Here is a 27,748-nt window from a genome sequence, read left to right as displayed (position 1 = left end):
GAAGAGCATCATAATCTTCCATGAAACACATGGAACAAGCGTCGTACTGGAGGACCAATGCAAGTTTATTTCAAAGACAGGGAAGAAATGTGGTACTGCAGTGCCAGCAAGTGCAAACTTCCTTCAGATACATGGAACAAGTATGGTACTGCAGGGCCAGTCAGTGCAAGGTTCTTCTAAGACAAGGAACACATGTGGTACTACTGGCTAGTTGAAGCTTCATTTAAAAAAAAAAGAGCAAGTATGGCACTGCAGGAGCAGTGCAAGCTTTTTTCAAAGACATGAAAAGTTGTGGTACTCAGGGGCACTGCAAGCTTGCTTTAAAGACATGAAACAAGTGTGTCAGTCAGTGCAAGCTTCTTTCAAAGACACGGAACAAGTGTGGGATTGCATGCCCGCTGCAGGTGTCCTTCAAGAGACATTGAACAAGTGTGCCACTGGGCAACACCCTTTAACACCTTCCTAAAAGTGTAAGTTCCTTTCACATGCAGCACAGGTACAAGATGATCATCAGCAGTGTGACCTTAAAGACCCTCACATACAAAACAGGTATCACACTGGAAGTAGCATCGTAGCCTATTTTAGGCACAGAATGCCCCATCTAAGGTAAAGCGAAGGGTGAGACACTGAAAGCTCAAACCAGATGCTAGACTCTTAGGCAATTTTATTTTGTTGTGCCTCCTATTTTCCCATTATTGTGTATGAGAAAACGTAGGAATATGTGAGGATGTGTGTTGTACAAAAATCTCTCTTGTGTTTAGCTTAATGGATTATAATGTTTCTCTGTGTTTAATAAGATTATAGACCATATAATGGGTGCACATGCAAAATAAACTTGCCTCTTAGTTCTTTTTGTATAAGCTTTATTTAGACACACAGGTCATACAAGCTAAAAAGACATTTAAATGCAGGTCAAAAAGTGAGAATGAGCTATACATACAACAGGCATTACAATGAGCATGCAAGTTCTTCCTTCCACAACAATGTTATTTGGCATCGTTCTTCCCATAATGAGACCTCATAGCGGATGGTGTGCAGTGATTTGGACATGCGATGCAACTACATTCATCACCTTAGCTGAAGAGCAATCCAGAGTATAGGCTAGTGAAAATGTGCCATGCTGTTTCATTAAGAGCCGGTTGGGAAGCAGTTCGTTATACATACTCATTTTTACAAGCTATAATAAAATTAATTTAGTTTGAAAATACAATATGTAAAAGGATAAAAGCAAAGATAAAAACAAGATTTATAAAAAAGCAAACAGGTTGGTTCAAAAGATAAAATAGGCTTAAAACGGTCTCAAAGGGGTAAAAGGGTACATTAGAATGTTAAAACAGTGGCAATGCGGTAGTCTACTTTTCATGCCCTACTGTCATATTATTTTATTTGACTTTTGGGCCCTCTAATGAGGAAGCTGCACAGTAGTTTTTTATGTTAAAGAGCTTGTGCATTGTGTCTAAGAATATCCCAGATTACATAACAGGGGAAGCTGGTAATCGATGGGACATCTTGGTCCTGGAGACGGCCTGATATTTACCCGTGGGGTTCTGTCATTGATGCCTTTTTTCTGATGCCCCACATGTGGCTTAGGAACTTTGCCACTCCAGAGACAAAGAGTGGTCTACAATCAGATTTTAAGATACGCAAGGCTTCCCGATGATTCTGTGTGCCCAATTGTCGGCAGATTGGTTTTAGCCATTTCAATCTTGTGTGCACGTATGCCGGACATGGAAACAGTGCATGGGTTATGGACTCCACGGGTGCCTTGCATCCTGGACAGGTACTAGGACTTTGAACATTTGGATGCCACTTAGCTGTTAACTCACCCACAGGGAGAGTGCCAAACCTAAAGATGATATATAGCATCCTATCCTGGGGGGCCTGAGTTAAGTCTAAGTAGGGTTTCAGTAGCTTGGCCTGTTTGTGGAAATACAATTCTGTTGTCACTTTCCCCTGGTGGGTTTAGAGAGGTATTTGTACTCAACCCATTCCCACTACTGTTGCTTTACTACCTCTTTTCGGGACAAGAATGGATCTTGGTTATCCCAAAGGTCCTGAAGCCCTATATCTGACACCAGTTTCTTAACATTTCTGAACCACCCTACCCTGTTGCATGTATCTAAACGGATGACCTCGGAAAGGGCTTCCACGCAAAGCAGATGTTCCAGGGTCCTCCTAATGAGTGCTCAGAAAAGCAATGGGCGGAGCCTCACTATATCCCGGATAGAGAGCTTACCCATATTGAGCATTAGGGGGGTATAAGGGGTACTTTGGGGCAGCATTACCAGGTTCTTGAGAAATGTATGCTCAGATCTACTGAGCTCGGATATCTTCTCAAATCCACACAGCTCTGCGCCATACAGAGCTGTGTGGACTGCTTTCGAAGTCATAGATCTGTAGAGCAGCAGCTCTGGGTCTGCTACGTGAGGAGCGGTGTTCCTTTCCCAGAGCCCCCATAACTCGCTTGTGCCCAAATAGCAGCTTTGTCAAGTGGAGCTTCCATGTAATTTTGTCTGAGAGACAAACGCCTAGGTAGTCAAAAGTACTGACTCTTTCCAGGGGTGTCCCACCTAGCGTTAGATAACCTTTGTAGGACTTATGGAGGTTAAAGGCCATGAATTTGGTCTTTGTGGTGTTAATGACCAACGCTCTAATGTCACAGAAATGCTGGAATCTATTTAGTAGAAGCTGCCGCCCTGCCGTAGACGTTGGAACTAGCAGGGTGTCATCCGCAAATAAGAGAGTTGGTACCTTGTTCCCACCCTAGGGTGGGTGCATCAGCAGGTTCATGTTGCAAAAAGCTTACCACCCATTCATATACAAAGAGAACAGAAAGGGAGCCAGAACACAGCCTTGGCTGTCTCCCCTGCTGACTGAGATGTGCTTGGGGAGTTGGCCCTGTGAGCCCCAGCTGATCTGAGCATAATTGACTTTGTGCAGTCGAACTACAAAAATAAGTATAGGCAGTGGAATGCCCATACCTTTAAGTACTTGTCAAAGTTTAAACCTGGGGACTAAATCAAAGGCTGTCTTCAGGTCAATGAAAGCCAGTGAGATGCTGCCCTTGCCAATCACTACAACTTTCCAATAAAGAAGTAGGAGGCGGAATGCCTGGTCGATTGTCCCTATCTTTTGTCTGAAGCCAGCTTGGTATTGGGATAAAATTACATTGTCATCAGCCCATGACTGGATTTACTGCAGAAGGGCTCCTCAAAAAACCTTTTGGAGGGCATCGATCAGGCTGTTGGGCCTGTAGTTGGAGGGATCCTCCCTATCTCCTTTTTTGTATATTGGAACCACCTCTGTCCCTTCCATGACTGGGACTGGGCCTCCGCTGGCTTCAGCATTTGACAGGAGTAAGATATAACGAGCCCAGTTTTTGATATCTAATAAAAATGCGTGCCCCGGGATGCCATCAGGTCTTGCTGCTTTGGAATGTATTATTCGGCCAAATTCCTCCTAGTTCACTAAAGGTATTATCGGTGGGGGGGGGGGGGGCATGAATGTGTGTAAGTTCCTCTTGAACAATGTTTAGTAAATGCCTGTCAACATACCGATATGATCTGATGCACTAAATTGAAACAATTGTTAATGAACTATCCTTTATGTTTTATTCGGAAGACACTTTATCATCGTTTTACATGATATCAGTTGCATGATATTCCATGCAAAATGTCCCATGGCTCAGCTCGCACTTGGGCTCCTTGAGCCAAGACAGGCTCTTAGAGCCAAGACAACCCCTTGGCTCAGTTCTTGCTGTTAATTTGTTGGCTTTCACATCTCTATTACACTACTGTGTATAACAGTTACTTGAGTCCCCCCCTCTTTTTATATCTCACTCTTGGAAGCAACATCTTCTTTTCTGTGATTCTGGCTGAGTTCCATGTGACTCAGAAGGATAACTATTCCTACATATGTTTTTTTAAAGTTTAAGATGCTTTATTGAAGAGACTCAAGAAACACTACAAGAATATAGTAATATATATATCACCTGAGCATTATGAGACCATTGTGTATAGAACAGTAAAAACAACAAACAAAGTATTATAGATTCATAAGCAGAACCATTGCAAGCTGTGATGCATATTATCAAAAAAGTCAAAACAATTTAAAGGATTCAAGCATTTTCTTTTGTTTCTTAGAAGTAAAGAAGAAAAGGGAGAATGAGAGGAAAAGAAGAAAAAGAAGGAATAAGAAAGGAAAATAAATGATCAATCACAAGATATATAATAACATACGTTACAACCATCTCTTAGTATTTATACAACTAAATATAATGATAATTACCTCATGGAGAAACATCAGCTGTGCTAACAGGTCTGGAAGAGGTAACAGTTCTAGATAAGTGAGATGTAAGGGGTAGCCACATCAAATCTTTTTTAATCAGCCAGCAGGGTCAGTGTGATGCATGAGCTCTATCTAACCAATGGTTATGACATAGTAAATTCTACCAAGCATTAAAGCGATTTTAGAAGAATGGTTCCAATTTGATGTAATAACTTGTAAGGCCAGAGCTATCAGTAAATCAATACATTTCTCCATTGCCCTTTGAGATTGCCAAAGAGGTGAAGAGCCACCAAAAAAGATGTACAGTGTTAAATGTAAAGTCTGTAGATAAAATAGTATTCATTCTATCCCAAATGAGAGACCAACATCTTTTAGCTCGAGGGCACTTGAATAACATGTGAAGTAAATCGCTATTCTCTTGAGCAGAAGGCCAGCAATTAGTGTGTGTAAGAAGGTGAGACTTATAAAGTTGTCTGGGAGTATAATACAATCTATTGTAGAAGAAATATAATGTTTGAGTAGTAGCACGAGAATTCGAAGTGGTGTGTATCTTGGCCTAAATTACTCCCTATGTACGTTGTAAAAATTCTTGATGAAGGTCAAGCTCCCATTGTAGTCCTGAGAGAGACATAAACGTTTGTAAATATAGGACACCTTAACATGTCTGGAGAAATCAAAGGAAGAAGAAGTAGGAGAAAGATGAAGTGATGTAGAGGATACCTGCTGGACCGCAAAATAGGTTGAAACACCATATTTAGATTGAATGTCTTTGAATTCTAGCACAGAATCTGGAAAAATTATGGTCAATAACTATTATTCCTTTATTGATGCATTCAATCCAAAAAATAGCTTGACAATTTAATCTGTTTATTATACCATTGCAGAGTTTGTAAAAGATTTTAAGTGGGGAATTTGATCGGTGCAGTAAGGGAGTGACAATAGAAAAAGAATGCAACATGCGATGCAACTACATTCATCACCTTAGCTGAAGAGCAATCCAGAGTATAGGCAAGTGAAAATGTGCCATGCTGTTTCATTAAGAGCCGGTTGGGAAGCAGTTCGTTATACATACTCATTTTTACAAGCTATAATAAAATTAATTTAGTTTGAAAATACAATATGTAAAAGGATAAAAGCAAAGATAAAAACAAGATTTATAAAAAAGCAAACAGGTTGGTTCAAAAGATAAAATATGCTTAAAACGGTCTCAAAGGGGTAAAAGGGTACATTAGAATGTTAAAACAGTGGCAATGCGGTAGTCTACTTTTCATGCCCTACTGTCATATTATTTTATTTGACTTTTGGGCCCTCTAATGAGGAAGCTGCACAGTAGTTTTTTATGTTAAAGAGCTTGTGCATTGTGTCTAAGAATATCCCAGATTACATAACAGGGGAAGCTGGTAATCGATGGGACATCTTGGTCCTGGAGACGGCCTGATATTCACCCGTGGGGTTCTTTCATTGATGCCTTTCTTTTGATGCCCCACATGTGGCTTAGGAACTTTGCCACTCCAGAGACAAAGAGTGGTCTACAATCAGATTTTAAGATACGCAAGGCTTCCCGATGATTCTGTGTGCCCAATTGTCGGCAGATTGGTTTTAGCCATTTCAATCTGGGGTGCACGTATGCCGGAAATGGAAACAGTGCATGGGTTATGGACTCCACGGGTGCCTTGCATCCTGGACAGGTACTAGGGCTTTGAACATTTGGATGCCACTTAGCTGTTAACTCACCCACAGGGAGAGTGCCAAACCTAAAGATGATATATAGCATCCTATCCTGGGGGGCCTGAGTTAAGTCTAAGTAGGGTTTCAGTAGCTTGGCCTGTTTGTGGAAATAAAATTCTGTTGTCACTTTCCCCTGGTGGGTTTAGAGAGGTATTTGTACTCAACCCATTCCCACTACTGTTGCTTTACTACCTCTTTTCGGGACTAATGAGTGCTCAGAGAAGCAATGGGCGGAGCCTCACTATATCCCGGATAGAGAGCTTACCCATATTGAGCATTAGGGGGGTATAAGGGGTACTTTGGGGCAGCATTACCAGGTTCTTGAGAAATGTATGCTCAGATCTACTGAGCTCGGATATCTTCTCAAATCCACACAGCTCTGCGCCATACAGAGCTGTGTTGACTGCTTTCGAAGTCATAGACCTGTAGAGCAGCAGCTATGGGTCTGCTACGTGAGGAGCGGTGTTCCTTTCCCAGAGCCCCCGTAACTCGCTTGTGCCCAAATAGCAGCTTTGTCAAGTGGAGCTTCCATGTAATTTTGTCTGAGAGACAAACGCCTAGGTAGTCAAAAGTACTGAATCTTTCCAGGGGTGTCCCACCTAGCGTTAGATAACCTTTGTAGGACTTATGGAGGTTAAAGCCCATGAATTTGGTCTTTGTGGTGTTAATGGCCAAAGCTCTAATGTCACAGAAATGCTGGAATCTATTTAGTAGAAGCTGCCGCCCTGCCTTAGACGTTGGAACTAGCAGGGTGTCATCCGCAAATAAGAGGGTTGGTACCTTGTTCCCACCCTAGGGTGGGTGCATCAGCAGGTTCATGTTGCAAAAAGCTTACCACCCCATTCATATACAAATAAAACAGAAAGGGAGCCAGAACACAGCCTTGGCTGTCTCCCCTGCTGACTGGGATGTGCTTGTGGAGTTGGCCCTGTGAGCCCCAGCTAATCTGAGCATAATTGACTTTGTGCAGTCGAACTACAAAAATAAGTATAGGCAGTGGAATGCCCATACCTTTAAGTACATATCAAAGTTTAAACCTGAGGACTAAATCAAAGGCTGTCTTCAGGTCAATGAAAGCCAGGGAGATGCTGCCCTTGCCAATCACTACAACTTTCCAATAAAGAAGTAGGAGGCGGAATGCCTGGTCGATTGTCCCTATCTTTTCTCTGAAGCCAGCTTGGTATTGGGATAACATTAAATTGTCATCAGCCCATGACTGGATTTACTGCAGAAGGGCTCCTCAAAAAACCTTTTGGAGGGCATCGATCAGGCTGTTGGGCCTGTAGTTGGAGGGATCCTCCCTATCTCCTTTTTTGTATATTGGAACCACGTCTGTCCGCTTCCATGACTGGGACTGGGCCTCCGCTGGCTTCAGCATTTGACAGGAGGAAGATATAACGAGCCCAGTTTTTGATATCTAATAAAAATACGTGCCCTGAGATGCCATCAGGCCTTGCTGCTTTTGAATGTATTATTCAGCCAATTTCCTCCTAGTTCCCTAAAGGTATTATCGGTGGTGGGGGGGGGGGGGGGGGGCATGAATGTGTGTAAGTTCATCTTGAACAATGTTTAGTAAATGCCTGTCAACATACCGATATGATCTGATGCACTAAATTGAAACGATTGTTAATGAACTATCCTTTATGTTTTATTCGGAAGACACTTTATCATCGTTTTACTTGATATCTGTGGCATGATATTCCATGCAAAATGTCCCATGGCTCAGCTCGCACCTGGACTCCTTGAGCCAAGACAGGCTCTTAGAGCCAAGACAACCCCTTGGCTCAGTTCTTGCTGTTAATTTGTTGGCTTTCACATCTCTATTACACTACTGTGTATAACAGTTACTTGAGTCCCCCCCCCCCCCCTCTTTCTATATCTCACTCTTGGAAGCAACATCTTCTTTTCTGTGATTCTGGCTGAGTTCCATGTGACTCAGACGGATAACTATTCCTACATATGTTTTTTTAAGTTTAAGAAGCTTTATTGAAGAGACTCAAGAAACACTACAAGAATATAGTAATATATATCACCTAAGCATTATGAGACCATCGTATATAGAACAGTAAAACAACAAACAAACAAAGTATTATAGATTCATAAGCAGAACCATTGCAAGCTGTGATGCATATTATCAAAAAAGTCAAAACAATTTAAAGGATTCAAGCATTTTCTTTTGTTTCTTAGAAGTAAAGAAGAAAAGGGAGAATGAGAGGAAAAGAAGAAAAAGAAGGAATAAGAAAGGAAAATAAATGATCAATCACAAGATATATAATAACATACGTTACAACCATCTCTTAGTATTTATACAACTAAATATAATGATAATTACCTCATGGAGAAACATCAGCTGTGCTAACAGGTCTGGAAGAGGTAACAGTTCTAGATAAGTGAGATGTAAGGGGTAGCCACATCAAATCTTTTTTAATCAGCCAGCAGGGTCAGTGTGATGGCATGAGCTCTATCTAACCAATGGTTATGACATAGTAAATTCTACCAAGCATTAAAGCGATTTTAGAAGAATGGTTCCAATTTGATGTAATAACTTGTAAGGCCAGAGCTATCAGTAAATCAATACATTTCTCCATTGCCCTTTGAGGTTGCCATAGAGGGGAAGAACCACCAAAAAAAGATGTACAGTGTTAAATGTAAAGTCTGTAGATAAAATAGTATTAATTCTATCCCAAATGAGAGACCAAAATCTTTTAGCTCGAGGGCTCTCGAATAACATGTGAAGTAAATCGCTATTCTCTTGAGCAGAAGACCAGCAATTGGTGTGTGTAAGAAGGTGAGACTTATAAAGTTGTATGGGAGTATAATACAATCTATTGTAGAAGAAATATAATGTTTGAGTAGTAGCACGAGAATTCGAAGTGGTGTGTATCTTGGCCTACATTACTCCCTATGTACGTTGTAAAAATTCTTGATGAAGGTCAAGCTCCCATTGTAGTCCTGAGAGAGACATAAACGTTTGTAAATATAGGACACCTTAACATGTCTGGAGAAATCAAAGGAAGAAGAAGTAGGAGAAAGATGAAGTGATGTAGAGGATACCTGCTGTAGAAGCATAGGCCTAAGGCGCTGATAGTGGACCGCAAAATAGGTTGAAACACCATACTTAGATTGAATGTCTTTGAATTGTAGCACAGAATCTTTGGAAAATTATGGTCAATAACTATTATTCCTTTATTGATGCATTCAATCCAAAAAATAGCTTGACAATTTAATCTGTTTATTATACCATTACAGAGTTTGTAAAAGATTTTAAGTGGGGAATTTGATCGGTGCAGTAAGGGAGTGACAATTGAAAAAGAATGCAACAGTAGAGGAGTGAAAAAAAGCTCTGGGGGCTTGAGAGATGTGAACCGACTACTCAAAGGAGAACGGGTGGTTTGGGCTTGTTCTAGAAGACCCCCAGACTGTGTGATCATTCAAAAATGTGAAGAAAGGTCCACACGTACATAAGGGAGAAAGCCGAATGATAATATCTAATACGGGGAAAATTAACCCCTCCATTATTCTTAGGCTGTTGGAGTATTAATAAAGAGATTCTGGGTTTGCGTTCATTCCATAAAAATAAAGCTAAGCAAACAATTAATGAACTCAAAAAAGCTAAGAGGGAGCTTGACCTAGGATTTATCATAATAGGTCAGATTAATTACAAGGTACATCGCCGGTCAGATTAACTTTGGGGCTTCATTAGCTATGTGCTTCTCTACAGCAGCACATCTGTTTCTTCACTGTGGCTTAGCTCAGAGCTATCTGATAATGACGTTCCTCCTTTGACACCTCCTGCAGCCTTGCCCTGCTGAACTTTATATTCTTAGAACACTTTTCTCCAAAATTCTCCGTAATCCAAAGGTAAGCATTTACCAAAACCTAAATCCACTTGTTGTATCTGGGCCATTTCTCGTGTGACTAGATGTTCACTGGTGCTGCTTCGATCTGTAAGGCACTTACTAAAAACTTTTAAAATTCCTAACTCTGTTCTACCTTTTGCATTTTTGCCACTTTGGTGTCAACTAATTTTTTTTAATGCACTATATTTCTCTAAATTTGTGTAGGATTTTTCTTGTGTTATGCTTTCACTTTATTACTGCACAAATACTTCACACATTGCCTAAAAGTTAAGTATGATTGTTTTTTGTGCCAAGCTACTCAGGGTTAAACACAGGTTAATGTTGTTACTTTGTGTGGTTTTTAACCCTTCAAGGGATTGTGGCCGTTGTTTGACCAGGGCTCTTACCCCAGTCAACCAACAACCTAATTTCTCACATCTATCATTTGGAAAACTAAGATTAAGAAGAGGCATTGTGAGTTTTGGAACGTGTTCACTGAACAAGACATTTATTTTCATTAGGGAAGCTTCCTGCTTTCCTTGTAAGGCTGCTAGGTTTTAAGACTGAATCAATACGCTGAAAGACAAGAGAAATAGCATGGTAGGTATTGTCAGTACAAAGATTCTTTTAAAAAATGAAAACTTTAAATTGTACTCTTTTCAAGTTAAAAAAGCGAGTAGAATGATGTTTACATATATGCACAAAGCCATCTTGATGAGCCTATATTTTACATATAAAGGACAATCACAATGCAATATAAAACAAATGACATATAGTACAAAACTTTACACAAACATTTGTTTACAGTAAAACACTAAGACCATTACTGTGAACAAAAATGACAAACAAAAGTGGCTATATGATGAATCTTCGTCAAGGCGCGTTTCGGCTCCAACTGCACCTTCATCAGTAAAAGCCACAAACAGAAACCTATGAAATTGGATTAAAAACATTTAAATATAAACAAGTGACACTGAACAAGCGGATGCAACAAAATTAACCTTCACCGACCTCTAAAATTGGTGCACTCACAAAATCTAATAACAAATATCTATAATAAACTGTGAATAGTAGCAAATGAAACAGAAATAGATTGGTCATGTGACCAAGCAAAAATTGGAATTGTTGTTGTAACTGTGAGAAGAGATAATAAAGAAAATAAAGTGCAGTTATAGAACTTGCTTAGGATCAAGAAAAGTTAAACAAAAAAAATAGGGAATGAAATAGATATAGCCACTATGTGAACAGTCCTGAATGTAGAATAACGTGAAGTATAGATGTAATCAGAAGTGTAACATGCTCCTACCTCTTAGAGTCATGCACACCAAACTAAACATGTTAATTAATATATTCTTCAAGATCTTACTTTCTATTTATCCATGGTAGGGGAAAAAGGATATATTTTTTCCCTCCACTAGCGTCTCACAAGATTTTCTGGATCAGGATGCGGTATAAAAAACAACTGTAACTACAGAAAGAACATCCATCAGGTGTCTAATATCTAAGGATTTATCATAATAGGTCAGATTAATTACAAGGCTATGATTTACCTATTTATGCCAAAAGTTGACAATTAATGAGTCAACCTATAGAGTGAGTGTCTTGTTGTCTACGGACCAGTGTGAGGGTTTATGATGATTCCAACTAAAAAGAGAAAGGGACCATACTGAGATATACACTATCAATCAAATCTATTTATCACCTGCAGCTGGCATGTGAATCTTTTTACATATTACTCCTATAGAATATCCATGGTAAAAACCTAATGTATCAGTAGAGTTTTACAAAAGCCTCATTTATTACATAGATTTGTCAAGGCATTCGGCTATTTCTATTTTGTTATTATCTATGTATTACAGCTGTAAAACAGCAAAACACAAAAGGTGATTGACAGAATGTTGCACTTTGGCAAAACATTCACCCCCAGTCACAGATCTGGGCTTAATCCATCGTTATTTTACCTCCCATGAGGCACAGGGTCAAGACTGATTTACATATGGCCATGTCTGAACTGGGGTGGCTTGGTGAGCAAAATAACGATGGATTAAACCCAGATCTATGACTGGAGTGAATGTTTAGCCATTTTGAAACAGTCGTCCATCATCTTGTGTGTTTTGCTCTTCAACCTTTGTGGGAAGGGTATGCCCAGATGTGGGTCCCGTGCTCACTACGCCACTGGAGTCAAGCTATCCTGGCTGAAGACGGCTGATAGCCTGAAACCGGTCCTAGGATGCTTGATTCCGGTCCAGGAAAGACATGTCTTGGCAGTTCGGGCTGGACTGTCCCCATGAGGCACAGGGTCAAGACTGATTTGCATATGGCCATGGCTGAACTGGGGTGGCTTGGAGAGCAAAATAACTATGGATTAAACCCAGATCTATGACTGGGGTGAATGTTTTGCCATTGTGCAACATTCCGTCCATCATCTTGTGTGTTTTACAGCTGTAAAAGACTGAGCATTGTTACCTCTCCAAGACTTGATGTGTCTTCTAATGGTACATGAATTAGCGATAAAAAACGTAGTATTGCCATCAAATCAGGATGGGGAGACTTTGCTTGTATGCCAATAGCTTGCAATAAAGCTATTTGAAAAACGAAAATCGGAAAAATCAATGTCAGTAAGTTAAAGTTTAGTAGGTTCTAGGGTTTTAGCTTAAACTGCTGTAGCAACCTAACGCTTCAGGGACTTACCTTTTACAATCCGTGTGACGGTCGCATCTTGGTCCACAAACAAGGAGAAATAACCCGGCGATGGTTTACCTGTGTTTTAAATACTTCCGCCAACTCTGCTATCCCGGTCATGTGACCGATGCAGATTGCAAAAGGCAATACAATAGACAATGGACTGCCGATAATGTTCGTCACAGTTGCTCGCAACACTGAAAAAATAGAGGGCAGATTGCCGACCAGGCTCACCGTCTGTGCTTGTGTCGATCACCTCCACGATGCATGAAGCAATGTAGAGAGAGCACGCAATAGCCTTGACACGCAGCATAGCCAAAGGACACCGGAGCAAAAACAGAGACCGAATATATTAATGCACCAAACCAATTATATCTTTTCAAAATGAGGTCCAGTAAATACATTGAATGTCTGACATCTCCATTTCAGAAATATATATTACACCCAATGTATATAGTAGCTATCTGAGAGGGTGTTGCAAGGCAAATAGCCTAACAATGCTAATACGAAAGGAGTGAAGAAATTGTGAATTCATTCTCTACTTTAGCAGAACCAGAGTATTGTTGAAATAAAAACCATATAGCTATATATGCATAGTGGAAGGTACTCTATATTGATAAGTCTTTCATATACATAAGGGGATCATCTAATACTTATGTGAGTGGTCTCCTGCAGATGTATCTTAACAGAGAGACTTAAAGAGTATGAGCTCTCATCTAATGTTCTATACATGAAAGAGTACATCTTAGTAGTTGTTAAATAATATAGCATTCTCCTACGGGAAATTATTGTTCAGCCCTTCCCTGTTTGTATTGAGGGTAAATATCCAGAATACCTCGTTCTTCTTTCTGATTTCCTCACTTCTACCTACATCTGTGTTCTCTATTACTTCTAACACAAACCATTTAACATCATTAGCTGTGTGACCCTGGTCAAGGGAATGTTTGACTAAAGGTGCATTGAGTTTTTGTGTTCGAATGGCAGAGGGGTGTTCAGTTAGGCGTGTAGAAACAGTTTGTGACGTTTCACCTACATAGCCTTAGGAACACGGACAAACAATAAGATAAATTACGTTTTTTGTTTTACAGTTGGCTAATTTATTAGCACATATGGTGTGTCCTTTGAAAGGAAAGGAGTTACCTTCAATCACTGTATTGCAAGATTTGCAATTAGAACATCTGTAAGTTCCTTTTACTGGTCTAGTGCCATCTATGGATTTCTGCATAAACAGAACACTTGTAGTAATTTGACAGCGATTAGATTAAGCATTAGCAGAAGACATCTTAGTTCTGGCCGTTAACTTGACATTTAGCGGGCTCCATTTGGTATTTACGGCAGCCATCTTGTCTGCTACATGCTGCCTCATGCCTACCATGTGCTTTGTCCTATCTTCCTGTCCACAGCGCTTGAAATCTGCCCGGCAACAAGTTATATTTAGCATCCCTCACTTTCGCGCATGTCAAATAGGGTCCACATCTGTTAGTGATTAGCTCTAGATAGGAATGTGCTTGTCGACCCCCAAAACTGTTAGCTCCTCCTACTGATTGATTATGCCTCTCGATATTGCCTTATGTGTACATAAACTGTGCTCTTGTGTTTGTACCGCCTTCTTTTGAGCCCCTGTGCGGGTATAAATAAACCATGCTTTCTTAGCTCGTGGTGCTACTTCTTGCAATACCGAAGGGTACTGTTTGAACTGTAGCACCACCTCATGAGGTGTAATAAATGTTACTTTTTCTATTCCAGTTTCTGTGCCAACTTCTTCCTATTGGTCTGAGGACTTTGTGCTGAGAAGGGCAAACCCCTTGCACAAGCGGGTCTGGCTGAGGCCTGCTACTACAAATTGGTGCCCAACATAGGGCTCATCGGCGACTCGGATGCAGAAGAAGAGATCGCGACGAAGGATTAGGATCTCGCCGCGGACGATCATTGCCCAAGGAGACCCGAGTCTTGGCAAACCAAGGCATTTTTCCCTTCTTTCCCATCTGACCATCCAGGTGGCGCAGGTCTTCGACTGAGATCTCTTCTGTCGTGTCGCTGTGCAGTGGCCGTTTGGTCGAATTTAGAAATTGGCAGTCCGAATCTGGACACCCTTTGATTGGTAAGGGCCGTTCTACGGCACATACTACTGGTTTTGGATGCCCTTGTAGGGTAAGGTAGTTTTAGGAACACTTATTGTGGCATATTTGTATTTGGTAAAGACTAGTCTTATTTGTATAAGTATTTGTATGATTTGATATATGCGTTATAACGCATATAGGCAGGCAATGTGGAGATTATTCTTCAATGAGTCAAATTTGAACGGCGCAACGTACTAGAAGTACCTTAAGTGCCACTTGGTGTATAATACTGCATATTTTGCAATATTTTTGGCATGCCTGTTTTTAACGCACTTCGAAGGATGTTCTGCTTTTGTAATGGGACCCGACTTAGACTCGAAGAATCGCAACTGGCTCCCCCAGAGGAGAGGCCTAATAGGGATATGTATGTAAAATTTGGTCTTTCTTCCATAATGTACAGCACGTTATGGAATAAATACACTCGCAAGGATCCTGAGTTACGTTGGCCTATGCATGGGTCATTTGATATACGAAAGATTGAGTATGTGGAACGATGTATGTTTGAGCGGAAGTCTAGACGTGATATGTTTGATTGTATGCGTATGTGGGAGAAAGAAGTGCGTGAACGAGTGATGCGTGAGCAAGCCTTGATTGAGAAAGAGCAACGGAAGAATGTGTATGAGAAAGTGTTGGAGTTGAGAAAGAAAGAAGTGAAAGAGCTGAAAGAAGAGAGGAGAAAGAACATAGATTGCAGGTATCTGGCCAATACCCTGTCCGACAACCTCTCTATCCTGTCCTTAATAAACCACAAGATGATTTTTTGTTATTAGATCGACCTCCACCTCCGTATGCCGTTCCGTCCGCTCTGTCCAAAGGTGGTGAGGATTCTGATTCAGATCAACGAAAGGCACGGGACACCCGTTCTATGCTGTCCGCACAACGTGCAGCTGATATCAGACAGGCTGCTCGTAAAGCATTACGTAGCACTGATTCTGCTTCCGATCTCTTAGCTAGTATACAGGGGTGGTCGGAAAGGGAGCAGATATATTTCACTGAGACGTTTGCTTCAGAAGTTGTTGAATTATTTCGGAAATTCTCTCTAGATTTAGAACCTGATGATGTAGCAGCTGATTGTAAGAACATGCGTGATGGTCTTTTTGTTTTCCCTCAGGTGGCTGACACGATTAGACAGTTGACTAAATTACGAACTGATGCAGTTCACTTGAAGGAGAAGAAAAAGCTTGCAGATGAAGCTGCGCAGAAATTTCAGACCGGAGGGTTGCAGTCTTCTATCTTCGGAACAAATAAGCTAATGGCGGTTTATATGAAGCCCATGCGGGAAGCCGCGCCCTTGTATGTTCCCCCTAAAGGAGCAGGTGACAATGATGATAAAAATTCTGTTGATGCTAAAGGTTATTTTATTTATAATTGGGTATATACTCTTTGGAATAGGGCAGATGTAATGGCGCTTAAAGCAGCATTACCCGATCCACGTAAAAATCAAGCTGCCTTATATGAGGAAGTTGAAGGCGCTATAAATTCCTGTACTATGACTATGTGTGACATTGATTTATTTTTCGGATTAATATTACCAGCGGATATGCGGAGGACCGTTCGTAAAATTAATGACCGTACTACTTTTGGCACGGAATGGAAAGAGCTCAAACAATTGGATGTGGAGAGGGAACCCACTCAAAAGCCACATAAGTTAATATTAGATCTCCCTGCAGCTATATTAACTAAGCTTAAAACAGTTATTTCCCCTAAAAAGATAGATTGGCCTGTTTTAGCATTGTGCAAGCAAAAGTTAAAAGAATCGGTTTCTGATTTCTTTATGCGTTTTGAGGAAGCTTTTCACGATTTTAGCGGTCAGTCTTTGACAGATGATACAGGCAGACATCTTTTTGTCGATAAATATGTTATGAATCTGTTACCAGGGATAGCTAGCCGTTTAAAAGCCAGTGAAAGTTTTTGGACTACATCTTCTCCAGCATCTGTTTTAACGATGGCTCAATATTATGAGCATCAAGAATTAGAAGCGAAAGGTAATGAAGACAAGAAATCTAAAGATTTGAAAACGAAGGCTATGTTAGCCCAAGTTTATGGTCCGCCTGCTAGAGGCTATGATAGAGGCGGACGTGGTTATTTTAATTCCCCATACACTCGTTCGAATTTGTCTATCAATCAATGTGCATATTGTAAGCAATTTGGCCACTGGATGGCCGATTGAACAGTGTTGCGTGCTCAACAGGGTTTGCGAGGTCGGGACAAATGAAAAATTGTTCTGGTTATTCAGGGCCTAGAGGAAATGCGAATGATTGTGCTCGAATTGATACTAATGTACAAACACAGGATAGGTTTAATACCTTTGATAGACGAAATCAGTATCAAATGTCCGATTATGTGCAGCCTGACCTTTACGATTCTGTTCATGCATAGGATTGCTTAGGATGGGGTAAGGAATCAGATGAAGTTCCAGTAGATCAGACGGGTCCCTATGTTACAGCACATGTTTTGGGTTCTACTGATTGGTTTCTGGTTGATACAGGAGCTACTCGTAGCGCTCTATCTAAACAATTGGTTCCAAGGGCTCCCCTGTCTGGCGTAACTATTACTTCAATAGGTTTCGATGGAACACCTTCCCTTAGCCCCTTGTCACAGCTACTCGCTTTCCATGTTGATAAATTTAGTGCTCCATGTCCGTTTTTGCTTTCTCCAAACACACCAGACAATATTGTGGGTCTTGATATGCTCAAGTATTTCAGAGCCACAATACGATGTTCTCCTGAAGGAGTGCCTGTAATTTTGAATGATAATCACTCTGTGCCTGAGAGAGATAGTCTTGTTAAAGAGGATACTGCATTAGCTTCACTTCCTGAAACTTTGTGGGCTACCTCAGACACTGATGTAGGCCAAATGGTTATACCACCGGTACACATTATTGACAAGGAGGGAGCTGTGTTACCACGTTTGCCTCAATACAGAATTTCACAGGAGGGTGAGGAAGCACTCATACAAATTGTACATGATCTCATTCAAGTTGGGGTTGTTGAAGAAGTTCCATTTATTTTCTGTAATAGCCTGATTCTCCCAATTTTGAAAAAAGATACTGACACTAGAGTTTACAGGTTCATTATAGACCTTAGAGAGGTGAACAAGATCGTATTGCCACAGTACCCTGTGGTTTCTGATATTACGACACTCCTTACTTTGGTTCCTCCAACAGCGACTACGTTCTCTGTTATATACTTGAAGAATGCTTTCTTTTCGATCCTTATTCATCCTGATAGCCGATATCTGTTCGGTTTCACTTTGAATAATCTATTGAATAGATTTTATAGAGTTCCTCAAGGCTATACTGAGAGTCCGAGTATTTACAGTCAACCATTGAAAAGAGAGCTTGATTCCTTTGCTTTGCCTGAAGGTGTGGCTCTCATGTCGATGACATCTTGTTGGCAGCCGATACCCCTGATCAATGTGAAAAATGCACCTTGTCTGTGCTTTCCTTTCTTGCTTCACATTGTCATAAAGTGTCACGAAATGCAATATTGTGGACTAAAGGTAACCTACTTAGGTCACCTTTTGTCTAAGGAGGGACGTGCATTGACATCAGATCGCATAGTCTGCTCCATGCTGCCTCGTGCCGACCAAGTGCTTTGTCCTATCTTCCTGTCCAAGGCCCTTGAAATCTGCCCGGCAACAAGTTATATTTAGCATCCCTCACTTTTGCGCATGTCAAATCGAGTCCACATCTGTTAGTGATTAGCTCATGATAGGAATGTGCTTGTCGACCCCCAAAACTGTTAGCACCTCCTACAGGTCGATTGTGCCTCTCAATAATGCCTTATATGTACATAAACTGTGCTCTTGTGTTTGTACCGCCTTCTTTTGAGCCCCTGTGCGGGTATACATAAACCTTGCTTTCTTAGCTCGTTGTGCTACTTCTTGCAATACCGAAGGGTACTGTTTGAACTGTAGCACCACCTCATGAGGTGTAATAAATGTTACTTTTTCTATTCCAGTTTCCATGCCAACTTCTCCCTATTGGTCTGAGGACTTTGTGCAGAGAAGGGTGAACCCCTTGCACTTGCGGTTCTGGCTGAGGCCTGCTACTACACACTGGTGTCAAACCGTGAGCGTACAATCAAATCTTTAATATTTTTATTCCGTTTGTGGGCAAACAGCGGATTTGTCAGTTATGTTTGCTTTTCTGGATCACTATTCAAGATGTGCCAGTTTGAACTGAATATTTGTTGGATTTGTACATTCAAAGTCCAATGTTTGGTAATACATACCAATTGTTTAGGTTTCACACAAGGGTTTCCATGTAGCACACAATCTCTGTCGTAAAAGAATCTTTGTAGTTGACACTGAATTTGTTCATACTATGGTTTTGTCTGAATTGAGTCTTTAAATGTAGTTGACCTAACGATTGCCTAGGGATTTACTTCAAATAGATTATTTCCCTGCCCTAGGAATTATATTGCCTTGCAGGGGGTCCTTGTTATTTACATTAGGTATTGTCAGTACAGCCATCGTCTCTCCCTATTTGATACAGCTATACTGGTATTGAGCTCCCTACAAGCTCATCCTTATGATTTTCCTTGTTTTAGGAAGACTAACTATGGTGGCTATTACAATGGAAAACTGCATAGCCTGGAGGTCCCAGTAGGATATCCCTCACACATCCCTGCATTCTGTGAACATTTGGTGTGCATTGGTGCCTTTGAAGTTACATTCTATTTATAAAGGAGACATGGATTCCCAAAGGCACAGAGGTAGACTCAGGACTTACCTGCCCACAGGATAATAAAGCCTAGAATAAAACAGCCTAGAGCCTACATAAGAGGAGGGGGAATAGCAATCATTCACAAACAAAAGTGGGAAATGTTAATACTCCTAGTCAGCAATTGACCATGCAGGGGGGAGCGGTGGATGACAAGGGAAAATTCATTATTTATTTAATTTTTTCCTCGTGGCCATCTGTCGAATCCAGACTGTGCAAAACAAATAGTAGAACCGACAAAGGAACAATGTAATAAACTTTCAGATTTCTTCCATAACAAAGTGGACCTAATCATAAAAGACATCTGCAATGGGAATGCACCTGAGCAGGTGTACAATCCTAAAACCATGGATCTACCCACGAGCTCCCCAGCAGCTCCAAGATAACTTTACAGCAGGCAGAGTCTGGTATTAAGTTGGCCAAAATAGACTTGTTAATTGAGGAAGATTTCAGGGTGCAAGCGATGTCAGTCTTTCTGTCTCCACACTAGACCCTATACCACACAAAATCTGGAAAGAGAAGGGTAATCAATTCTTTCCATTCTTATGAAAAATCTATACCCAATCATTAGCGACATGGTCGGTTCCCTGAAGTCAGGAAGAAGGCATTAGTCACCCCCTTACGGAAGAAACCTCAAGTGATTATACAAGATCCTAGTAACCTTCAACCACTCTTGCAGCTCCCCTACCCAGTTAAGATTGTAGAAAAGCACACTAGCAAAATACTGGCAAGTTTTTTAGAATCTAAGCAATTACTTGAACCATTACAGATGGGGTTCAGACCCAAAAATTGGCATGAAGTCAACGCTAAATATGGCAACAGATGAATTGAGGAAGCGAGTTGAGGGGGGAAAGTCTACAGTCTTAATTTTGCTAGTTCTGTCTGCGCCGTTTGACACCTCTAACCTCCGAATCTCACTCAACAGATTCATAGCGATAGGGGATGAAGACACCTTCCTAAGGTAGACTGAATCCTATCAAGCTATCCCTCTCCCTGTTTAGATGAGTGTTTCAAAGAGCTATCGCTTGGAGTTCCACAAGAGTCTGAGTAAAGCCCTATTCTATTAAATGTGTATCTATGCCCCCTACTAACCCTAACCAAATCTTTTGGGCTGTCTTTCATAAATTATGCCGATGACACCCAGTTAATTATATCCCAGAAATGTCAAACAGGCTCAGTAACAACACATTAAAATGTAACGAAAGCAAAACAGCTTTATTGTGCTGCTCCCCAATAAAGATCCCTGTCAATTTTCAGATAACCTCTGGCTATGGACAAAATATGTGGATCTGATTATGGCTAAATTGGTGCGAAATTTAGGAGTTCAGATAGATATAAAACTCTCCATGGAAACTCAGGTTAATAAAACAGTGGCTAACTGTCATGGTCTTATGAGAAACTTGAGGTTATTGTTCCCTTGCTTCCACAGCCAGCAAGAATCCTGGTGGTGCAGAGTACAATTTTATGTGGGATTGATTATTGTAATGCCCTCTAATTGGGAATCCCAGATTATCTGCTTAAAAGGTTCCATAGAACACAGGTAATGGTGGTAAAATTATCCCTCAATAAATCATGTTTTGACTTTGCAAAAGATACATTAAGAGAACTCCACCCGCTACCAGTGAACGAGAGAGGCATTTTTTAAGTGAATTGCATAGCCCATAATGCCTTAAATGGATCAGGACCCAAACTCCTACAGGATAAACTCACTTATTACAAACTGGCGAAGAAGCTGAGATTGTCGTCAGCTAACCATGTACATGTACCGAGGTTTAGGAAAACTAGGATAGGAGGGGGATCTTTTCAAATCAAGGAAGCACAAGCCTGGAATAAGCTGCCCATCTCCCTTAGAACAAATAGAGATCAACTTAGTTTCAGGAAGGATCTAAAAACTTGGCTCTATCCTAAATAAATCTAGGGCGGAGTCTGCACTACTCAATAGAATAGAAACAGTTATGTCAGGCTTGATCTTTTCGGATGAACTCTGGTTTCATCAAGATGCCTGCCAGGTGAACGCTAAACTTTACAAATGAGTAATAATATAACGCTGTTTGCCTGTATGTAATCGAGGTGAGTGAGCAGAATAACAGAAGATGTCCTGCTAAATGTATATTAAGAGTAACTCTTTAGTATGAGAGATGCTGATGCAGAGGAATGTAAACTTCTAAAGTTTAGCTTCTTTGATCCAGCAGAGGATTTTGAGTGGAGTCATTGTGCCTAAAATATCACGTGGGTGTTTTTGAGTCAGGTGATAAAAGATGTGGCAAAACTGAATATGGCTTGCAGCACTTCTCCTAGTTCCGTTGTCGGAGTTTCACCCGGGCACCAAGTGCCACCAAATAATGTAGAAGACCACACAATGTGAAATAAGTGCTGGACTGCTCAATTGAGTGCACATGGTATGCCCCCTGCAGCAAGCACAAAAAGCTTCACTTGTATCATTAGTCATTCAGAGCAGGAGGTTCAGATGACTGCTGATCTTATCACTTCAGTTAAGGATCTTACACTGGACAATTCAAACTACTATGAAGTGGTGTAGAGAATGTGGCTTAAAGACTAGAGTGGCTCACTTTGAGGCTGAGGAACCAGAGTCTGTCAGGAAGCTCATCAAACATCCTGTGATTCTGGGAAAAATGACTTAATCTCCCCATGCCTAAAAAAATATGAATCTGTACGTCTGTAACGCAACTGGTGCTCATGTAAAGCGTTCTGCTACCTAAGGGTCGAGTTTGCTATATAAAACTTCACCAGTAAAAATCCCTTACCCTCCCTACTTCAGACAGCAGGCAACCAAAAAAATATGTTGAATATTTGTATTGATTATGAATAGTAATTTCATGGACAGATTAATTTATTGAGAAACCTGGATACTTTTGGACAAACCGTTGCCTCCTGAAAAACGAAGGGGCATATTATCTAGAACGGTGTTCAAATTATCTCCGGTTTAGCGGCAGAAAACTGCAGCTAAAGCGGCGATAATGGGGTTGATAATATGCCCTGGAGAATTCCAATAGAACCTCATGTTCACACCAGAGCATGGGCTTCTATGGGAATTCACAAGGGCATATTATCAAGCCCATTATCGCTGCTTTAGCAGCAGTTTTCTGCCGCTAAACCGATGATAATTTTAACACTGTTCTTGATAATATGCCCCCAAGTTGTACATTCCCAGCAAGACCTTAAGACATGTTTAAGCTCTATTAGAAACGTGCAATGCGTTGCCTTTGTGTAGAAAACTGCAGTTTCAGTATGGGCGAACTTGACAACCATGAAATGTTTAATAGTGGACAATCAGCTATGCACACCTCAAACCTTTTATCTAGGCTTCCCACGTACACCCATCTGTGATCCATTAAACATTTCGAGAAGTTGCTCCCACTCTCACACAGACTAGCATGCATTAACAGGGTGCACTGGTGGCTAATCTTTAGTTAAAAAATATGGATTTTGTCTTACTGGGTTTACGACTTTGTATGCAAAGAGTTTTGGGCAGTGAGAATAAGAAATGTAACTAGCAAGAAACAACTTGAAGAGTCTTTCACCCCCTCTGTTTACAGATCAAAAGATGTTTTACCTTTCTTGTTCAAAGCAGCCATCATGTCTTTGGATTGCAGGGACAGCCTTCATTGCTTTATGAAATAGTGAGGGCTGATAGGAGTGCATTCCCTGTGCTTCAATAAAATCTGGGGGCCTCATTTATGAGCCCTTACGTCACTTTTACGCCGCCGGTGCGTCACTTTTTGTGACGCACCAGTGGCGTAAAAATTGCTCCTTGTTGTATCATATTTACAAAGTGACGCATCTAGGTATGTGCGTCACTTTGTAAACCCCTGCGCCACATTATACCTGCGCCAGGTATAATGTATGCAAGGGGGGCGTATTGACGCAAGGAAGGGTTGTAGAAGTGACGCAGTGAAACCTATGAGATTTTACTGCGTCACTTTAGGACACCGTTGCGTCAAAATCCTGCACCTGCCTCACAGCAGGCGTAAAACTGACGCAGGCCCTTTCACATGGGGCTTGCCCCATGTGAAAGGACGCATTGCTGGAGTTGCATCACTTTTGTGACACACTCCAGCAATGCGTCACTTTTGCGCTTACAGATACGTCAGAAATACTGACGTATCTGTAAATCCTTGCGACATGATGCGTCATACATTAAATATGACGCATCAGGAATGTCGCAAGGAGTGCGCACTGAGAAGTGACGCATCGCTGCTTTCACGCAGCGATGCGCCATTTCTCATAAATGAGGCCCCGGAATCCCATCTTCTTCAGTGACAGATGTGATTTTATCATCCAGTCTTTTTTTTTCTTTAGTTTTTTGGGACATTTACCTTTGCATATACAATAAGGACACACAAATAAAAGAATGCATACACTAAACACAGGACTGGAAAAGCTACTCACACAAGCATTGGAAAATCTTGAGAATTTTGTGAAGAGGTAGTTTTGGTAACCCCTGGATAAACACTGTTCTGGTTTATGCTTGTTACACACGGATTTCTACAATTTGGGGAAATACTGGAATAACGCTGCTTGTCTCCCCAAAAATGAATACTGAAAATAAGAAAGCTCTTACTTCTTTAGATATTTCTGGCTTTGTAGTTTGTAAATATGACACGAAATTTTCAAAGGGATTTTGACAACTTTCTGAAAAAGAGGAAATCTAATTACAAGCGCTATTGGCCTGTTTTAGCAGAGGTTCTGAGTTAGGCTGTCCTATTTGACCCACTAGCGTAACTTGAGGAAGCCCCCCTGAAAAATACATGGAGGGGCACCCTCTGTGCTCACTCAAGAGCTCTCAGGCCAGGGTACAATGCTGAGGGGGTTCCCTGAGGCTCGGAGCCCCCCTTCACTGCGGGGCCCTCGGGGGTTTTTGTTATGCCACTGATGTGACCTGACCTGAAGACAATATACGCATTTGTGCAATTTTTTAATGCTTGAGGGCCGACCCCAACTTTATGCCTTCACTCCCTTCCTTTGATTAACCCGTTTTTGTTGGCTTTTAGGATTCTGTGCACTCTCCCACTAATAATTGCTTCGAAAGTTTGTGTGCTCTCAAACAAGCTTCAACCAAGACCCTTCACCTGGCCTCTACTGGAGTGAATCTTGACTCCCCGCTCCTCCCCCCAAGTAGTGCCCCAAATGTCTTTGACCCTTGGTGGTGGTGCTGAAGGTGCTGCTCCTCAATAAATCTAAAGGTTGGGACTTAGAAATGTTTTCACTAAAAAGGGCCTGAGAACCAACAGACAACCTGGACACACATGCTCACCAATCTGTCCAAGGTGCATTATCAGTCCTTCTGGCTCCACAGTAGCACCCAGCAGCAAAAAATGTTGACAAGGTCTGAAAGTAGAAATTTTTACAGTGACTGTCCAGCAGCTCCCCGATGAGGACGCCTCCTCCTCGGAAACAGCTACCTTGCCCAGTTGATTTTTTCTTCTCACAAACTTCTAAAATCGAATTGTAAGCTGAGAGCGTGCCCAGTGCACCTTATGTAGTCATACTACATAAGGTGAAGTAGTGTGGCTCACTGGTTAGAGGCGGCAGACCCGAGAGCAGAGGACGGCCCGGGACCAGGGTTCGATTCCCGGCGCGGCAGGTTTCTGGACCAGGGTCAGCCGACTCGATAATTCTCTCGCCTCGGTGCCCACTCTGATCAGTGATCACACTCGGCAACTCTGGGCATTAGCTTGCCTCATCTTCACTAACGGCCCCACCAGACCGCCGGGGATGCCTGGTCTCACCCTGGAGATACCCATTAAGGGACCAACTCTCAGGGAAGCCAGGAAGGGTTTCGCAGCGGTCGAAGCGCCTTGGGACCCTACGGGTAAGTAGTGCGCTATATAAATGCCTATACATTTACATTTACATACTGCACTCCATCGCATCAATCTTAACTTCTGACTTTGCCCATGTGTCGCTTGACCAGGCATCCAAAGTTTGAGCACTGATCTTTTAGGTGCCATTTTCACTTAAAACTGTACAAATCCGTAATCTGGTCCTACTGATTGGATTTAATTTGTTTAAGTGTAGCTTTATTTATTAAAATGTTCACATTTTTTTAAATTGGTTTGAGAATATTCTTGCGTTGTATTTTCACTTTACTACTCTTTGTATGCTGCATAAATACTTAATACAGTGCCTCTAAGTTACGCCAGGCTGCTTTTGTGCCAAACTACCAGAGGGTTAAGCACAGGTTAATTTTACAACTTATGTGGTTCTCTCTGACAAGAATTGTGGGTTTTACCTGAGTGGGACTTCCACCCCCTTTAACCATTAACCTGTTTTCTCACAGGCAGTGACAAAGATGAGAATTGTCTAATAAGTTACAAAATGGAGGAATAGGCCGCAATACCAGTAGGTTTGAAAACTGCGTTAACAATGGAAACATTATAGATGCTGATATAAATTTGACAATTATTTCTTACACAGCTAAGAGTTGGAGAAGTTAAATAAGAGAAATTAAACTGAAATATTTGTTGCACTACATTGCAATACGTTAGCATAACTATGATCTCAAAATAAATAACAAAATCGAAAAGTATGGCGACTGTTATATATTATTATGTTTTTAGGAAGAATTACGTATTTTAAGTTTAAGTATAAACTTGATAAAAAGGAAAGCTGGAAAACTGGAACTACTGGTCAAAAAGATTACCATCTGGCTGCATAATAACTCATCTCCTCTTCACAAAGTTGAAAACAAACTGTGTTTATCCACTTCCAGCATCTGTTGTTTCTTTCCATCTTTCATAAATGTCGATTTTGTTTCGCAAAACAGGTAAATATTGGTAACTCACAAAAGAAATTGTCATTTATTCGAAGTGCTGCTAAAGATCTTTTGGTCACTGATGACCATTTTCAGCTGCATACCCTTAACTTCCTATGCCTGCACCAAAATAGACGTATGCTGTGGACTGTTTTAGCTAACCAGACATTAATATCACTGTAATAGGCATCTTAAATATAGAAATAATCCAATACTATTGCCAGCCTTTCCTCCCATTGTTAGAAAAAATCTCCATAACGATCCTTCGGAACTATTGGCTCAGACACACGTAAGTCTCCTAAGATCCTCATAAAGCACAAGATCTGCAATGCAATGGCAAATTCTTACACTTGTGTAGTATTTGTGGTTCCTAAAAATGAGCCTTTGATGACCGGTAAACAACCATTACAACGCAGTCATTACACCTCACTACATTTACAATGCAGTCATTACAATGTAACATCCTTTACATCGCATGCCATTACAACGCATCCATTACAACACATGTCACTACAACGCATGACATTACAATGCATTATAAGGTAAGTAATGGTAAATAGTAATTTCTACCCCTACACTGTCCAATACTTACCCTACTGTTACACTCACTGGAGTGGGAATAGTAATTGTTACTCCTATACTATTCAACACTTACCCTACTGTTGCACTCACTGGAGTTTGAATAGTAAAGGTTACCCCTACACTATCCAATACTTACCCTACTGTTGCACTCACTGGAGTTGGAATAGAAATTTTTACCCCTACACTATCCAACATTTAAACTACTGTTGCCCTAAATGAGTATGCGTTGTAATGGTATGCGTTGTAAATGAATGCGTTTAATGGAATGCGTTGTAAGTGTAGTTTCTAAAAATGCATTGTGATGGCATTCATTGTAAAATCATACATTGTTATGTATGTTGCGATGTAAAAAAAGCGTTGTAAAGGCATGCTTTGTAAAAGTTTGCATTGTAATGTGTCCTGTTCATGTTGACCAGGAAGGGCGAGTCTAATGCCTACACCTGCATGTAAGAGTCATAAGTGTAATCTGAAATTTTCATAATCAAGACTGAGAGATTGTGCCCATATTGCGCTACCTTGCGTCAAGGGGCATGCCCTGGGTTGGACATGGACATTTACATGCAACCAATTGTGTGTTTTAAAGCACATCCCCATCTGCCAACAATTGTAGAGAGGAATTTGTAGGCAAAATGGTTATGCCCCTCTATGCAGGGGTGACAGAGCAGCAAGTTTCAAAATTCTCCATGTTTTTCCTACTTTACAAGTGTGCTGCACTGTACAGTACACACAGAATACGCCGGAAAAGTATTAAGAAATCGTTTTTCTACTGGTAATGTCCCTCACAGTATAAAATGGAAGCTTGGCAGAACACACACACCTCCAAAAGAAGAAGAATTATTTTATTGTTCGGTTAATTAAAATCATGACAATTTAGGATAAAACAAACAAGAGAACACATTTCATCTTAAGTGCAACAGGATTAAGTTAAAAGTGTTAAAAAAATAAAGTAGTGACGGATATATATATATATATATATATATATATATATATATATATATGGCTGAACTTC

The sequence above is a fragment of the Lissotriton vulgaris genome, chromosome 6 (assembly GCF_964263255.1).
Source record: "Lissotriton vulgaris chromosome 6, aLisVul1.2, whole genome shotgun sequence".
NCBI classification, from domain to species: domain Eukaryota; kingdom Metazoa; phylum Chordata; class Amphibia; order Caudata; family Salamandridae; genus Lissotriton; species Lissotriton vulgaris.
The sequence above is the reverse complement of the archived record's forward strand: the minus strand, read 5'-3'. Positions refer to the sequence as shown.